This window comes from Camelus bactrianus, chromosome 13 (assembly GCF_048773025.1).
Source record: "Camelus bactrianus isolate YW-2024 breed Bactrian camel chromosome 13, ASM4877302v1, whole genome shotgun sequence".
Taxonomy (NCBI): domain Eukaryota; kingdom Metazoa; phylum Chordata; class Mammalia; order Artiodactyla; family Camelidae; genus Camelus; species Camelus bactrianus.
In genome coordinates this window covers 19,001,112-19,017,410 of record NC_133551.1, presented here as the reverse complement: position 1 = coordinate 19,017,410, position 16,299 = coordinate 19,001,112, and positions in this window count along the sequence as shown.

The following is a 16,299-nucleotide window of genomic DNA, read 5'->3' as shown; positions in this document are numbered from 1 at the left end:
ATCAGTACATTTATATTCTTCCTCATCTCACAGCCCAAACAGTAAATAACCCACTATGATCTCTCCAGCTCTCACACAATGCTGTTCATCATTTCCAAGTCATAGTTGTTGGGTCCATGACTCAGCCTCAAAAGGAAAAAGAGCTTTAGCTGCATCATTTTGAAGCTTGCCTAGATTCAATGTCATATGTAAAGACCATGTATTTCTTTATATAGCATAAACTACATGACCAGTCCTTAAAAAAACTCTAAGAACTCCTTCTTCCAGTTTTAGCATTGGAAAGTACTCTATGAGAACAAAGGAAGAGTTCCATATTGGATTGGGTTTCCCAGACAGCACACTCTGAACACAGGAAGCCAATATCTGTTAAACACCAGCTGTGAACCAAATACTGGGAAAAGTGCTTTATAGGCACCTAACCCTTACTACAACTCTTAAAGGAAGAATAATTATTACTCACACTTGATATATGGACAAATTGATGAATATAGAGGTTATGTTACTTGCCCAAGATTACAACCCTAGTACATGGTAAACATAGTGTAAAACCCATGCAGTTTAACAGCATAGTCTGTATGCCTTAACTTCCTTTTTTAAAAAAATAAACTTTGAACTGGAGTCCTAATGAAGTTAACGTCCAATTGCCTTTGGAATGGTGCCATAAAAGTGTTAGAAAGCCTACTTATATTTCCTACTAATGGTAATAGCAGTTGAACTGGTGTGACAGGCATTATTGTCTAACCACAAACCCATTTCCAGAAATATATTTTCTTACTTGTCAGTCTCCACTCTAGGGCCTCACCAAAGCTAATTACTATTTCCCCCAGTTTCCCTTGCACCAGGAAGAAGCACATGACAGTTTTGTTACAATGTACAATCAGAAGTTTCAGTGAGCTTTTACTTTTTCTGATAAAAATGATAGCTTGAGAGACAGGACTCCTGGAATGGTGGAGTGAGAAGCTCAGCAAATTCCCTCCTTAAAACTGAAAAAAAACTGTCAAAAATAATTTTAGTTCTCTGGAAATCAACCAAAAGCATACAATAGCTTTCATTCAAGAAAAGCCACTGAAACTCAGATAAAAACAGTGGGACTCTGATGTTTTAGCCTGAAATTGCTCCTATTCCAACCTCACTTCCAGCTCCATCCATTCAGTAGTTTAACTACGGTAAGGCAAGCTGTGAGAACATCTCTGCAGCCAGAGGGCATTGTGTTGATTTGGAGCAGAGTACATCCTCAGGGGCTGCTAAAACAGTAATCTCAATGGAAACAATTCAACGGAAGCCCACTACAGGAATCAGAGGTTTTAACACCAGTTGTGTCAAGCAACAGACCAGCACGCTAGCCAGAAATTTAATAGTTATATCTAGAAAGTAAGGCAACTAAACTGAGTCTTGATGTGCATTCACTTCTTTGTGGTCAGGAAGACTGTACATATACCTAAGAGTGCGTACACACTCAGGAGACACCAGACAGGTCCCTCATTATCTATTCTCTGAGACTATATATGAGGCTTATAGGTGAGAGGAGACGAGACAGCCTAGCAAAAACTAAAAGCTAGGACACACCTGTAAACTGCCTGAACTTTGAATGCACACCCTAATCAACACACAAATCCACTGGCAAAGGACAGAAGATTTACTGGCTCAAGATCTTTTTGACCAATCATGGTTGATCATTGAGCTATGCTGATTCATCTCTAGGATGTCAAGTTTGGAAATAAAAGAAAAACCTGAGCAGGGACATCAGTGGCCACACACTGAGGAAGAAAAAGACTCTACACAGTAGTCCATGCTAATAACAAAAAACAATTAAAAAATAAATAAATAGCAACAAACCCTGAAAGAGGGGTATCTGATCTAGATTTGCTACAATACAGTTCCCAAGTTTGCAGTAAAAAATGTGAGACATGCAAATAAACAGAAAGTGTGATACATGTGCAGGAAAAAAAAAATAACAGTCAACAGAAATTGTCTCTGAATGGGCCTGAGTGTTGAACTTAGGAGACTCCAAAGCAGCTATTATAAATATGTTTAAAGAACTAAAGAAAACCATGATGACAATGACATATCAAATAGAGAATGCTGATAGAGGTTGAAATTATAAGAACTAACAGGAAATCTTCAGTTGAAAAGCACAACAACGACAACAACAACAAAAGAATCACTACAGAAGTTCAAGACATAGTCTAAGCTGGCAGAAAAATCAACAAACTTGAAATAGGTCACAGTAATTATCTAATCCAAAAAATGGAAAATAAAATAATAAAAAAACAGAGCCTTCAAGCCAAGTAGAATTGGTAAACTCATTTGCTCAGATGAAAGCTTATCTAAAGGCTGTACAAAGCAGGCTAGATAATGCAGAGGAACGAATAAGTGACCTAGAAGACAGGACAACAGAAAGCATCCAATCAGAATAGCTAAGATAAAAACAAAAACTAATGAAAACAATATAAGGGACCTATGGGATAATATAAAGCACGCCAATCTACATATAACAGGGGTTCCAGAAGGGGAAGAACAAAGAGGATTAAAAAGGTGTTTCAAGAAATCATGACTGAAACTTCCCAAACCTAAAGAAGGAATCAGCTATCCAAGTACAGGAAGCTCAGAGGGTCCCAAACAGACTCACACCAAGACATATCAAGATGGCCAGAGTCAAGGATAAAGAACGGATCCTAAAGGCAACAAGAGAAAAGCAAAGAGTGAGTTACAAGGGAACCCCCAAAAGGCTCAGCTGATTTCTCTACAAACACTACAGGTCAGAAGGGAGTGGCAAGATATATTCAAAGTCCTGAATGAAAAAAAGATGCAGCCTAGGATACTTTATCCAGCAAGGCTATCCTTTAGGATAGGAGGAGAGATAAAGAATTTCACAGACAAGCAAAAACTAAGAGTTTAGCAACACTAAACCCATGCTAAAAGAAACTGACAGGTCTACTGTAAATAGAAAAGCAGGATGCTAGAAAAATGAGAAAATTATAACTGGAAAGATGATAACTAACATGAATTACAAGTATAAACACAAAATTGTAAAAGAAGACATCTAAATCATTAACCGTGGGAGAGGGAAGCAAGGAAATAGAGTATTTTTTTTTTCTTTTTAAAATTTTTTGTTCTCGGTAGGATGGGTTTGAAATTATATTACTATCTGTTTAATAAAAACAGTTATAGTAATGGGTTAAAAGACTTACAAAAAAGGGTAACCACAAGACAAAAGCTTACAAGTGAGTCACAAAAACTAAATAAAATCCAAGATAATACAAAGGAAAATCACCAAACCACAAAAGGAAGAAGAAAGGAACAGAGGAAATACCAAGTCAACTGCAAAAGTAAGTTCAAAATGGAAATAAACACACATCTATCATTAATTACTGTAAATATTAATGGACTAAATGCTCCAGTCAAAAGACATAGAGTGGCAGACTGGATAATAAAAGCAAGAACCTTCAATATGCTGCATACAAGAGACCCACTTTAGGGAGAAGGACACATATAGATTGAGAGTGAAAGGATGGAAAAGGATATTCCATGCAAATGGAAAAGCCAAAAAATCAGGTGTTGCAGTACTGATTTCAGACAAAATAGACTTTAAAACAAAGGCCATAAAGAAAGATAAAGGACATTTTATAATGATTAAAGGAGTGATACAAGATGAGGATATTACACTCGTTAATGTATATGCACCCAATATAGGAGCACCTAAGTACATAAAACAATTACTAACAGAGATAAAGGGGGATATTGATGGGAATACAATCATTATTGGAGATTTTAACACCACATTAACATCACTAGACAGATTTTCCAGACAGAAAATAAACAAGGCAACAGAGAAACTAAATAATACAATAGAAAAATTAGATTTGGTGGATATTTTCAGAGCATTACACCCCCAAAGAATAGGATATACCTTCTTTTCAAGTGCACATGGAATATTTTCTAGGATTGATCATGTACCTGTGCACAAAAGAAGCCTCAACAATTTTAAGAAGATAGAAATTATCTCAGGCATCTTTACTGACCACAATGCCATGAAACTAGAAATCATCTATAGAGAAATAAAGGAGAAAAAAAGGAAAGCATGGAGATTAAACATGCTATTAAAAAACCAATGGGTCAATGATGAAATCAAAGTTGAAATTAAAAATACCTTGAGACAAATGAAAATGAAAACACAACCACACAAAATTTACGGGACACAGCAAAGACAGTGCTAAAAGGGAAGTTTATAGCAATACAGGCCTTCCTCGAAAAACAACAATCTAAAATGAACAATCTCAAACAATCTAACCTACCAGCTAAAATTAGAAAAAGAAGAGCAAATAACCCCAAAAGGCAGCAGAAGGAAGGAAACAACAAAGATCACGGAGGAAATAAATAAAATAGAGACTAAAAAAATAGAAAAAATCAAACCAAAAGCTGGTTTTTTGAAAAAGTAAATAAAATCGACAAACCTCTGGCCAAACTCACAAAGAAGAAAAAAGAGCACAAATTAGCAAAATAAGAAAGGAAAATGGAGAAATTACAACAAATAACATAGAAATACATAATATCATACAAGAATATTATGAAAAACTATCTGGAACCAAAATGGATATCCTAGAGGAGATGGGCAAGTTTCTGGAAGCACGCAGTCCACCAAGATAAAATTCAACACCTATTTATGATAAAAACTCTCACCAAAGTTCATATAGAGGGAACAAATCTCAACATAATAAAAGCTATATATGACAAACCTACAGCCAGCATAGTATTCAACGGTGGAAAACTCAAAAGCTTCCCACTAAAATCTGGGACAAGACAAGAATGCCCACTATCACCACTCCTATTCAACATAGTCTTGGAAGTCCTAGCCACAGCAATCAGGCAAGAGAGAAATAAAAGGGATCCAAATTGGAAAAGAGGTAGAAGTGTCACTGTATGCCAACGACATGTTACTATACATAGACAACCCTAAAAGGTCCACACAAAAGCTACTAGAGCTGATGGAAGAATTCAGCAAGGTAGCAGGTTACAAAATTAACGTTCAAAAATCAGTTGCACTTCTTTACACTAACGATGAATCAACAGAAAAAGAAAGTAAAGAAACAATCCCCTTTAAAATAGCACCCAAAGTAATAAAATACCTAGGACTAAATCTAACCAAGGAGGTGAAAGAATTATACACAGAAAACTATAAATCATTGATGAAGGAAATTAAAGAAGACTTTAAAAAGTGGAAAGCTATCCCATGCTCTTGGATTGGAAGAATCAATATTGTTAAAATGGTCACTCTGCCCAAGGCAATCTACAGATTCAATGCAATCCCTATCAAATTACCCAGGACATATTTCACAGAACTAGAACAAATCAAAACAAAATTTATATGGAATCACAAAAGACCTAGAATTGCCAAAGCATTACTGAAGAGAAAGAAAGAGGCTGGAGGAATAACTCTCCCAGACTTCAGACAATACTATAGAGCTACAGTCATCAAGACACCATGGTACTGGTACAAAAACAGACATATAGACCAATGGAACAGAACAAAGAGTCAGACATAAACCCACAAACTTTTGGTCAACTCATCTTCGACAGAGGCGGCAAGAATAGACAATGGAATAAAGACAGTCTCTTCAGCAAATGGTGTTGGGAAAACTGGACAGCAGTATGTAAAACAATGAAGCTAGAACACTCCCTTACACCATATACAAAAACAAACTCAAAATGGATCAAAGACTTAAACATAAGACAAGATACAATAAACCTCCTTGAAGAAAATATAGGCAAAACATTATCTCACATACATCTCAAAAATGTTCTCCCAGAACAGTCTACCCAAGCAATAGAAATAAAAGCAAGAATAAACAAATGGGACCTAATGAAAATTACAAGCTTCTGCACAGCAAAGGAAACCATAAGTATAACAAAACGACAACCTACAGAATGGGAGAAAATTTTTGCAAATGAAACCGACAAAGGCTTGATCTCCAGAATATATAAGCAGCTCATACGACTTAAGAAAAAAACAACCCAATCCAAAAGTGGACAAAAGACCTAAACAAGCAATTTTCCAAGGAAGACATACAAATGATCAATAGGCACATGAAAAAATGCTCAATATCACTAATTATCAGAGAAATGCAAATCAAAACTACAATGAGGTATCACCTCACACTAGTCAGAATTGCCATCATTCAAAAGTCCACAAATGCAAATACTGGAGAGGCTGTAGAGAAAAGGGAACCCTCCAATACTGCTGGTGGGAATGCAGTTTGGTGCAGCTACTGTGGAAAACAGTATGGAGATTTCTGAAAAGACTAGGAATAGACTTACCATATGACCCAGGAATCCCGCTCCTGGGCTTATATCCAGAAGGAACCCTACTTCAAAATGACACCTGCACCCCAATGTTCATAACAGCACTATTTACAATAGCCAAGACATGGAAACAGCCTAAATGTCCATCAACAGATGACTGAATAAAGAAGTGGTATATTTATGCAATGGAATACTATTTAGCCATAAAAACCGACAACATAACGCCATTTGCAGCAACATGGATGTCCCTGAGAATGTCATTCTAAGTGAAGTAAGCCAGAAAGAGAAAAAAATACCGTATGAGATCACTCATATGTGGAATCTAAAACAAAACAAAACAAAACATAAATACAAAACAGAAACAGACTCATAGACATAGAATACAAACTTGTGGTTGCCAAGGGGGCAGAGGGTGGGAAGGGACAGACTGGGATTTCAAATGTAGAGTAAACAAGATTATGCTGTATAGCACAGGGAAATATATACAAGATCTTATGGTAGATCACAGCAAAAAAAATGTGACAATGAATATATATATGTTCATGTATAACTGAAAAATTGTGCTCTACACTGGCATTTGAAACAATATTGTAAAATGACTATAATTCAATAAAAAAAAGTTAAAAAAAAACACAGCCTTCAAAGCCTGTGCATGGTCGTCAAATATGTCAATATGTGAAAAAATAGAAGTCACAAAAGGAAAAGACAGAGAGGCCAAAAAGAATATTTGAAGAAATGCCCCAAGACTTCTTATATTTGATGAAAACTTGTACATCCAGGAAGCTCAACAAACTCTAGGTTGGATAAATTTTAAAAGATCCATACCTACACTTGAAATCAAACTGTTCAAAGTCAAAAACAAAGAAAATCTTGAAAGCAGCAAAAGGAAAATCACTAATCACATAGAGAGGAATTGCAATGAAATTACCAGCAGCTGACATTCCCTAGGGAGGAAAAAAAATAGAGACCAGAAAGCACTGTGATAACCTATTCAATGGACTAAAAGAAAAACAAAACACAAAAACAAGAAACTCCTGCAAACTAAGAATTCCATACTGAGCAAGACTATTCTTTAGAAATGAAAGTGAAACAAAGTCATTCCAAGATATACAAAGACAAAGAATTTCTTTCTAGTAGACCTACCTTATAAAAAAATCATTAAAGAAATTCCTTCAGGCTGAAAGAAAATGCCATCAGATAGTATTATGAATTCACACACACAAAAATTAAAATACTGGTAAAGGTAACAATGTGGCTCATCCAAAAGGCAATATGTATTTAGTTACTTCTTATTTAAGTTATTTTTTATTACCTAAAATAATTATTTTTCAAATGGTATTTTGGGCCTATAAATATAAAAATGTAATGTGTATGACAATGTTATCATAAAGGACAGATGAGAATATGGAGCTATGTTGCAGTAAAGTTTTATATTTTACTGGAATTAAACTTCATTAAATTTAAAAATATTAATCCAAAGCAGAATGTGAAAAGTAAGATTCATATTGTGACCCCTACAGAATCCACTAAGAAAATAATTCAGTAAGATAACCAAAAAAAGAAATTTAAATACTACCTTAGAAAATTTGCATTTAATATACAACAAAACAGCAAAAAAAGAACACAACAAAAAAAGATATGAGGCATATGGAAGACAAAAGACATAATTATATCAATAATTACAATAAATGTGAATAGAATAAATCCTCCAAAAAAGACAAACTTTCCAACTGGATAAAATAGAATAAGCAATTATATGAAATCTACAAGACACACTCTTCAGATTCAATGACATAAACTGGCTGAAAGAAAAGAAGAAAAAAGATATACTATGCAAATAATCAGAAGAGATTTGAAGTGACTATACTAGTATCAGACAAATATTTCTAATAGATGGCAACTTCAGTAGTTATTCTCAACTGATACAACAACTAAAAAGAAAATTATCAAAGATACAGAAGACCTGAACAACATTATCAGTCAATTAGACCTAACTGGTATCTAGTGAACATTTCACCCAACAAAAAAATACACATCTTTATAAACACACATAAACATCTCTCATGGTAGTAAATATGTTAGGCCATAAAACAGGTCCAAATAAATATAAAATGATTAAAATCATACAAAGTATATACTTCAACCATAACGTGAACACATTAGATATCAATAGTGAGAGAAATTGGGGAAATCCGCAAATGCTGAGAAATTTTTAAAAGACACAGATAAAGAACCCAATAATAAATGAAATAGTGGAAAGAAAAATTGGAAAGTTTCTCAAACTGAGTAAAAAATTTTTTAAAACATCAATTATTATATGCAATTAAAGCAATGCTTAGAAGTTGGTATCTTTAAATGTCTATAAAAGAAAAAGAAAGATCAAAAATCAAAAACGTGCCACTGTGAAAGGTCTCAGTTTCTCAAAAATGTAAACAGAGTTAGCATATAACCTAGCAATTCCACTCCTGGATATACACACAAGAAAACTGAAAATATATGTTTACACAAAAACTTTAACATAAATGTTTATAGCAACAATATTCACAACAGCCAAATGGTAGAAACAATCCAAATATCCATCAAATAATAAATGGATAAACAAAATGTGATATAGCTCTACAGTGGAGTATTATTCAACTCTACAGAGGAATGTAGTACAGATACATGCAACAACATGGACAAACCTTGGACATATAATGCTAAATGAAAAAGATCAAGACCCAGAAGGCCACATACTGCATAATCCCTTTTATATGAAATGTGCACAATAGGAAAATCCATAGCAATAGAAAGATTAGTGAATTTCCAGGAACTTGTGTAGAGGGAGGAACTGGGACTGACTGCTACTAGATTTGGAGCTTCATTTTGGAGTGATGAAAATGTTCTGGAATTAGATAGCAGGGATAATTGCCTATTATAGTGAATATGCCAAAACCCACTGATTTACATACCTTAAAGTAATAAATATTATGTGAATTATATCTCAAGAAAAACCCCAATAAACTAATAATCTTAAAAACCTAAAAAGGGAAGAAAATGTTAAACTAAAGCAAACAGAAGAAAATAAATATTAGTGTGAAAATCAATGAAAGAGAAAACAGAAAAACAATTGAGGAAATCAATGATAGGATTTTTTTAACTATCAAAAAATCTAACATTTTGCTAGGCAGTCCCCAAAAAAGAAAAATAAATAAAATTACCAAAGTTGCCAATGAAAGAGACATTATAACACAACTTAGAGAAATTAAATTTTAAAGAATGTCATGAACAACTTTATGTCTAAAAATTAGACTACTTCAATGAGCTAGATATACTCCTTTCAAGATAAACAGTTTACCAAAACTGACTCAAGAAGCCTGAATAGACTTAAATGAGATGAAATTATTAACTACAAATCTTCTATGAATTCAGTATTACCCTAATACCAAAAGCCAGCCAAAGAATTCATAAGAAAACTAAATATCAAATAATCTTCATGAACTGTGACATCAAAATACATTTTCAGCAAAATGCAGAAACATATAAAACAGATTATACACTATGACCAAATGGGATTTCTCTCTAGAATGCAAGATTGGTTTAGCATCTGAAAATCAGTTAATTTAATATGTATTAATAGAGTAAAAGACAAAAACATTCAATCTCAACAGATGAAGAAAAAGCACTTTTTCAAGTGTAATGCTTATTCATGATTTAAATTCTCAACTATAAATAAAAAGGACTTCATCAACCTAAGGGCATCTATGAAAAACCTGCATCTATAATCATATTTAATGGTGAAAGGAAAAATGAAAGTAACCAAAAGGAGTATAAAAAGAAAAAAGAAAAAGATGAAATAAATACCAAACTGCACAAGAACACAGAGGCCAAGAAAGCCAAGATTAAATATTTCTGAGCAAAGGATTATTGCCTCACAAGTCTTTTAGCATGATGGGTACTTTTTTGTGTGTGCCCCCAGTTTCTAGCTTTACTAATATTTTGCATTACTTAATAATGAACTGTGATTGTGGATAAAAATGTTTCTACTGATTACTTGCACTAGGCCATGCACTTTACATTGGGTTTTGCTTATTCATAATTTTATATTTATATATATATATATATATATTTTGTTTTTACTGAATTTTCTACAGTCTTTTGCTAGTTCCTATTAAAACCAATGGGAATCAGTGGTAAATATTTGAGTAGGATAGCTGTTCAAAGCATGGCTATAAAACCAAAGCAATCCAAGTAGTATGTATGTGTGGGAATTAGGTTTACAATATTATCAAAGACTGATTCAGTCTGCCGCCCTAAGTGTAGATAACTCTAATTTTGGTTTAAACTCCAGATGTTTGTAACACCTATGTAACAAAGAAAGCTATCCAAAGATGTATCTCAAATATAATGCCAAATGCTTAACACTGTGACCAATGCAAAAACTGATTTTATCCTCCCTAAAATTATGTTTAGATAAACAAATGACTATTTAATGTACTATTCAATAGTACATTAAATTTCAGAAACATATGAAATCTATTGAGGTGAGATTGAAACAAGTGATTTTTAAGTAGGTTAAATAAAGTGATTTACCTATGAAAATACACTGTAAAATTTCCCCCAAATCATTCAAATTTCAACTCAATATTTTAAAAACACCAGACTTTAAAAATGCAATGTTTACTATACAATGACTATAAGTCAGCTTTTATATTCATTTTTCACAGTGGCATATCATACTCATTTTATTGCTTTATCATTTGCACAAAGACGTTATAGTCACTAAGGAAAACATAACTCGGAAATTTTTGACTTATACATTTGGAAAGCTTGCCCTTAATGTTCTATCAATGTAAGATTTTGCAATTAATTCCCAAAGCAAAAAGTAAATAAATAAAAGTTAAAAAGGCTCTGCAAAAAATTTTTAAACTCGTAATTCACTTGTAATGGGTTTTCTCTGAATGTGTGATTTGAAATTCGGTGAACAAAATTTTAAATGCCTAATTATGTATCCTTTTATGAATCTGTGCTCATTATAATAAATGCAGCTGTTACACTTTTCCCTTTCCCAGAATTTGTCACCTGAAAAATAAATTCCACAATGTAAAGGGCCAGGCTATTTAGTACAGAAATGAAAGAAGCCCTGTGAATCTATGGGGAACAGGGATGGGGCACCATTACCGCGCAAGGCTTATGAATGCCATTTCACCCACTTCTTAATTTTACCTGAGGGGCTTCATCAAATCCTTGTTTCTCCATCATACCTTCTTTGATTTCAATAGTAAGAAGCAGTATTTCCCACTCTTATTCTTTAGAACTGCATCTGTTGCTTCTTCAAGACATTTATCACTTTGTACTTTATATTAGGTTCCTTCTAGAGTTTAGAATTCAACTCTGATCCTTTCCGTAATACTTTGCTAAGTGATTTTTGAGCACATGATCAATAATATTTGTTGGACTCAAATAAGTAATTTGGTGTATTCTGCCATCAAATTCTGTGTTCTTAACTTATTTGACAAAGTCTTACTGTTAGGCAGTTTAGATAGAAATGAGCACTGAGCAGGGGGAGAGGAAGGGGAAAGGAACAACCCAGAAAATGGCAGTGTGTCTCCATTTGGGAAAACAAACGCCAGAAATTTTTAATTTCTCTAAATGAGGGCCAGTAAAAGAAGCCAGTTAAAATAAAAGCACTGCAGCTGTTCATGGGACGGGGACCTGGTATAACTTAACCCAATTAACCTGCCCAAAAGGGGATGGGCGTGCCAGAATGCAGGGAACCTGAGCTGTCAATCAATCAATCAGTAAATCAGGAAACTAGGATATAGACAAGAAAAATCAAAGGAATGGCGCCATTTTCCCCTCTCGGATCGGCCCGCTCCCAATTCTCGGGAGTGTACTGTTTTTTACTTTTTTTTTTTTTTTTTTTTTTTTACTTTACTAATGAAAATCTTGCTTATATCACACTTTTTGTCTCTCATCAAAAATTCTTTTTTTCCAGATGACTAAGAACCGAGGTAATTATTATTTCCCCTTTCCCAGTGACATTACAACCTTCCCTCCATCCCCTGATCTCCAAGAGGGATGGTGTCCCATGTTAATTGTAAATCCCAGTACTTAGGGCACTGTCCTGTTTATTACCACATAATATAGAGGTTTTGAATATGCTAAATTTATGAATGTAGATGTTTCATTATTTTCTCCAGACAGAAGGAAAGATGAATAATTCCACTTCATAAGGTCATAGAGCCAATAAAATTCCAATCAAAATCCAAACTTCTTGTCCTTTGAAGCTAATAAAATTTAAATGAAATTAAAATATACAAATGCAAAAATGTCAAGAACAGACAAGGCATTCTTGAAGAACAAGGTGAGGTCACTGTACTGATCATGGAAACTTATAAAGCCCCAGTAATTAAGACAGTCTGATATTGGTGCAAGGATTAAATGTAAAGTAACAGAAGAGTAAGAAACAGTAAGGTTCACAGACAGAGGCTTGTTTTTTTGCAAAGGTGTGTGATAGAATGTGTTACCAAGGTTGTTGCCCTAGAACCACAGCCCTGCCCCTACCTCTGAGTAAACTCGAAGAAAACCAAAACTAAAAGCCTCTGTGTTTGTATCGCAGAACCAGAGAGGCTAATCACAAGAAAACTGGCGCAAGCTGGTTCAGCTCCAAGTGAGACAGGTGTTGCCCGGTAGCTCATTACCATCTCATTAGGACAGTAAGCTCCACGCCACGCGCGCCATGATGGCTCCGTAGCTTCCGACCCAGATACCAAAGAACCACACAAACGCAGAAAAGAGGGGGCATCCCAATTCCAGGGAGAACCCCGCCTTTTCCCAGAAAACCAATACATATGCCTCCCCCTTATTAACCTTTCCTTTAAAACCTTGCCTTAATCGTCCCCCCAGACCTCCCGCCAGCAAGAAGCTTGTTTGTGAACCAAATTTCGGCTTCTCCATTCTCTGGCCATTCAATAAAGCTTATGCTGGTTCTATCTCAGCATTGGCTTCCTAACTAGCTGTGGGGCTCCCAACAGGAAGAGAACCTTTCCCGCCTCAGGGCTGGGTGAGGGCCCAAGTCGGGGTCCGGTCAACCAACTTAACAACAGAATGCATTGGTATTGACTACAATGTGCTAGCCCTCCCTGTAGGAAGATAACATGTACACAAAATTGCTCAGCTGTTGGCCATGTACTAGTTTGGGCCAATGAAATATGAGAAGTTAGTATCACTGCAGGGCAAAAGCTTTTAGAGCCTATGCATGCTTCTCCCCTTTCCCCCCAAAACCAGCAATGTTCCAGACAGAGGTTAGAGCGTAACACCAGGGCCCAGCCATGATGCTCAAGGAGCATAAATGAGGAAAAAAACTTTGTGGTTTACTAGGACTTCGGGATTATTTGTTGCTGTAGGAAAACCTAGCCTTTCTAAATGACGAAAGTTGCACTGTACAACAGTTGGGAAATTATTCAAAGTCTTTTCAGTTAATTACGCCGGGATGATAGTAGCTCCTTACGTAAAAGAAGTTTTAGAAACTCTCCCCTACCGCACAGGCATACACAAAAATTAATTATAAGAGAGTTGCAGGTCTACAGCAAAACAAAACGCTTTTAGCAGGTAATCTAGGAATATTTACGACTCTAGGATAGCAAAAGGCTTTTTCAAAAAATACAAAAAGCATTATCTATAAGAGAAAAGACTAATAAATTGGGTACGTAAAAGTTAAAGCTTCTTTTCACCAAAATATACTATTAAATGCTCCAGAGTGTGGGGGGGAGGATATTTGCAACATATGCAACTGAGAAAGGGCTTTTAAACAGAATACATAACAATTTTTTTGAACAAAATCCTTAAACAACCACTCACCAAAAATTTATCCAAGTGCCTGGTAAACATATGAAAACGAGCCAAACTTCATGAACAGTGAAACGCAAAGTAACACCAAACTTTAACACCATTACAGACCCACCAAAGCAACTAAAATGAAAAGAACAGGCAATGCCAACTGTTAACAGAGAAGTGAAGCAACTAAAACTCTCCCGCACCTTAATAAAGGTATAAATAGCACAATTGCTTTGGTGAAGAATTTGGCATTGCCGGCTAAAGTTAAAGGTACACATAGTCTATCTTTCGAAATGCACACTTAGAAGAAGTACGTACCTTTGCCGGACTTGGCGATCCGCGGCCAAGATCTTCTTCCAAAGGAGGACCTGCTGCTCAAGTGAAGTCAGCAAGAAGCGGCGCACGGCCGGCGTCTTCATTATACGCTTCAGCTGCGGAGAGCGTCAGCCGAGGCGCGCCCCTTCCGGGGTAGCGGCTCCTAGCCACACCCACTCCCGGGAGGGGCGGAGCTCTGGAGGCCGGCCATTTGGGCTTTAAGTTCTTGCTCCAGACCCGCCTTCCAAGTTTGACAAGACATTGTCAGGCCTGCACTGCCTCTCAGCTCCTTTCTCTGCCCAATCATGCTACAATCCCCTTTCCTCTACCTAAGGAAAGTGCGTAAACAACGTGGCATTCCCTAAGTTCCATCTTAGCGTGTGCTCCTGGGGAAGTCAACCTGCAACAGCTGGTGTTCGGAGTGGTCTGCGAAAGTTCCTGACAAGCTAGGATTAGGCTCGCTCCCAACTGGCAACGGGAACTCCGTCAAGAGTGGTAGGTGGTAGGCAGGCACAAGTGTGGATCATACTGCAAACCTTTCACTGGCAGTGAATTGGGAGGGTGTGCTGGGGAGAGGGAATTCACCCATATCAGACTTTGGCGATGTTTGGAGAAAACAGTACTCTTAGGCATTGAATGACTATTGTTAAGCACCATTATTGCTCTACAAAAAGATCTCAGCTGTGGGCAAGGGCCTGGCAACCCAAAGCCAGTTGTGAAGCCTCAAGGGCCTTTTATGTTGCATACAAAGAAGTTCTCACCAAACTTTCTCGGTAGGATTGGAGACACTGAGAATTAGCAATTACTGCTACTTGCAATAACATGGAGGAATCTCACAAAATTGAGTGCAAGAAGTCAGTAAAGGATAAATATTGCATAAATCTGTATCCTCTAAAGTTGCTGAAACAAACTACTACAAATGGCTTAAACAACAAAAATTTATTACTCACAGTTCTGGAGGTCAGAGGTCTGAGTTCATAATGTCAGCAGGGTTGGTTTCTTCTGAGAACTGTGAGGGAAGAATCTGTTCCAGTCTCTCTCCTTGGCTTGTAGGTGGCCACTTTCTCCCTATGTCTTCACATCATCTTCCTTCTTTATGTGTCTGTCCAAGATTCCTCTTATTTTTTTTATTGAAGTGTAGTTCATTTACAGAATTATATTAGATTCAGGTGTATAGAATAATGATTCAATGTTTTTGTAGATTATACTCCCTTTAAAGTTACTACAAAATAATGGCTATATTTCCCTGTGCTGTACAATGTTATCCTTGTTGTCTATCTATTTTATACATGGTAGTTTGTATCTCTTAATCCCATACACCTATCTTGCCCCTTCCCCCTCCCTTCTTCCCACTGGTATCCACTAGTTTGTTTTCTATATCTGAGTCTGTTTTTGTTTTGTTATATGCATTTGTTTGTTCTACATTTTGATTCTACATATAAAGGATAACATAATATATTTGTTTTTCCTCTAGCTGACATTTTTACTAAGTATATAACTCTCTAGGTTCACCCACATAATTGCAAATGGCAGAATTTCATTCTTTTATGGCTGAATAATATTCCATTGTATATGTATACCACATCTTCTTCATCCATTCATCTGTTATTGGACACAAGGGTTGCTTCTGTATATTGGCTATTGTAAATAATGCTATTATGAACATCAGGGTGGAGGTAGGTCTCTTCAAGTTAGTAGGGGTTTGGGGTTTTTTTTTTTTTTTTTTTTTTTTTGGTTATATACTCAGCAGTGGAATTACTGGATCTTAAGCTAGTTCTACTTTTAGTTTTTTGAGGAATCTCTATTCTGTTTTCTCTAGTGGCGGCACCAATTTACATTCCTACAAACAATGTATGAGAGTTCCCA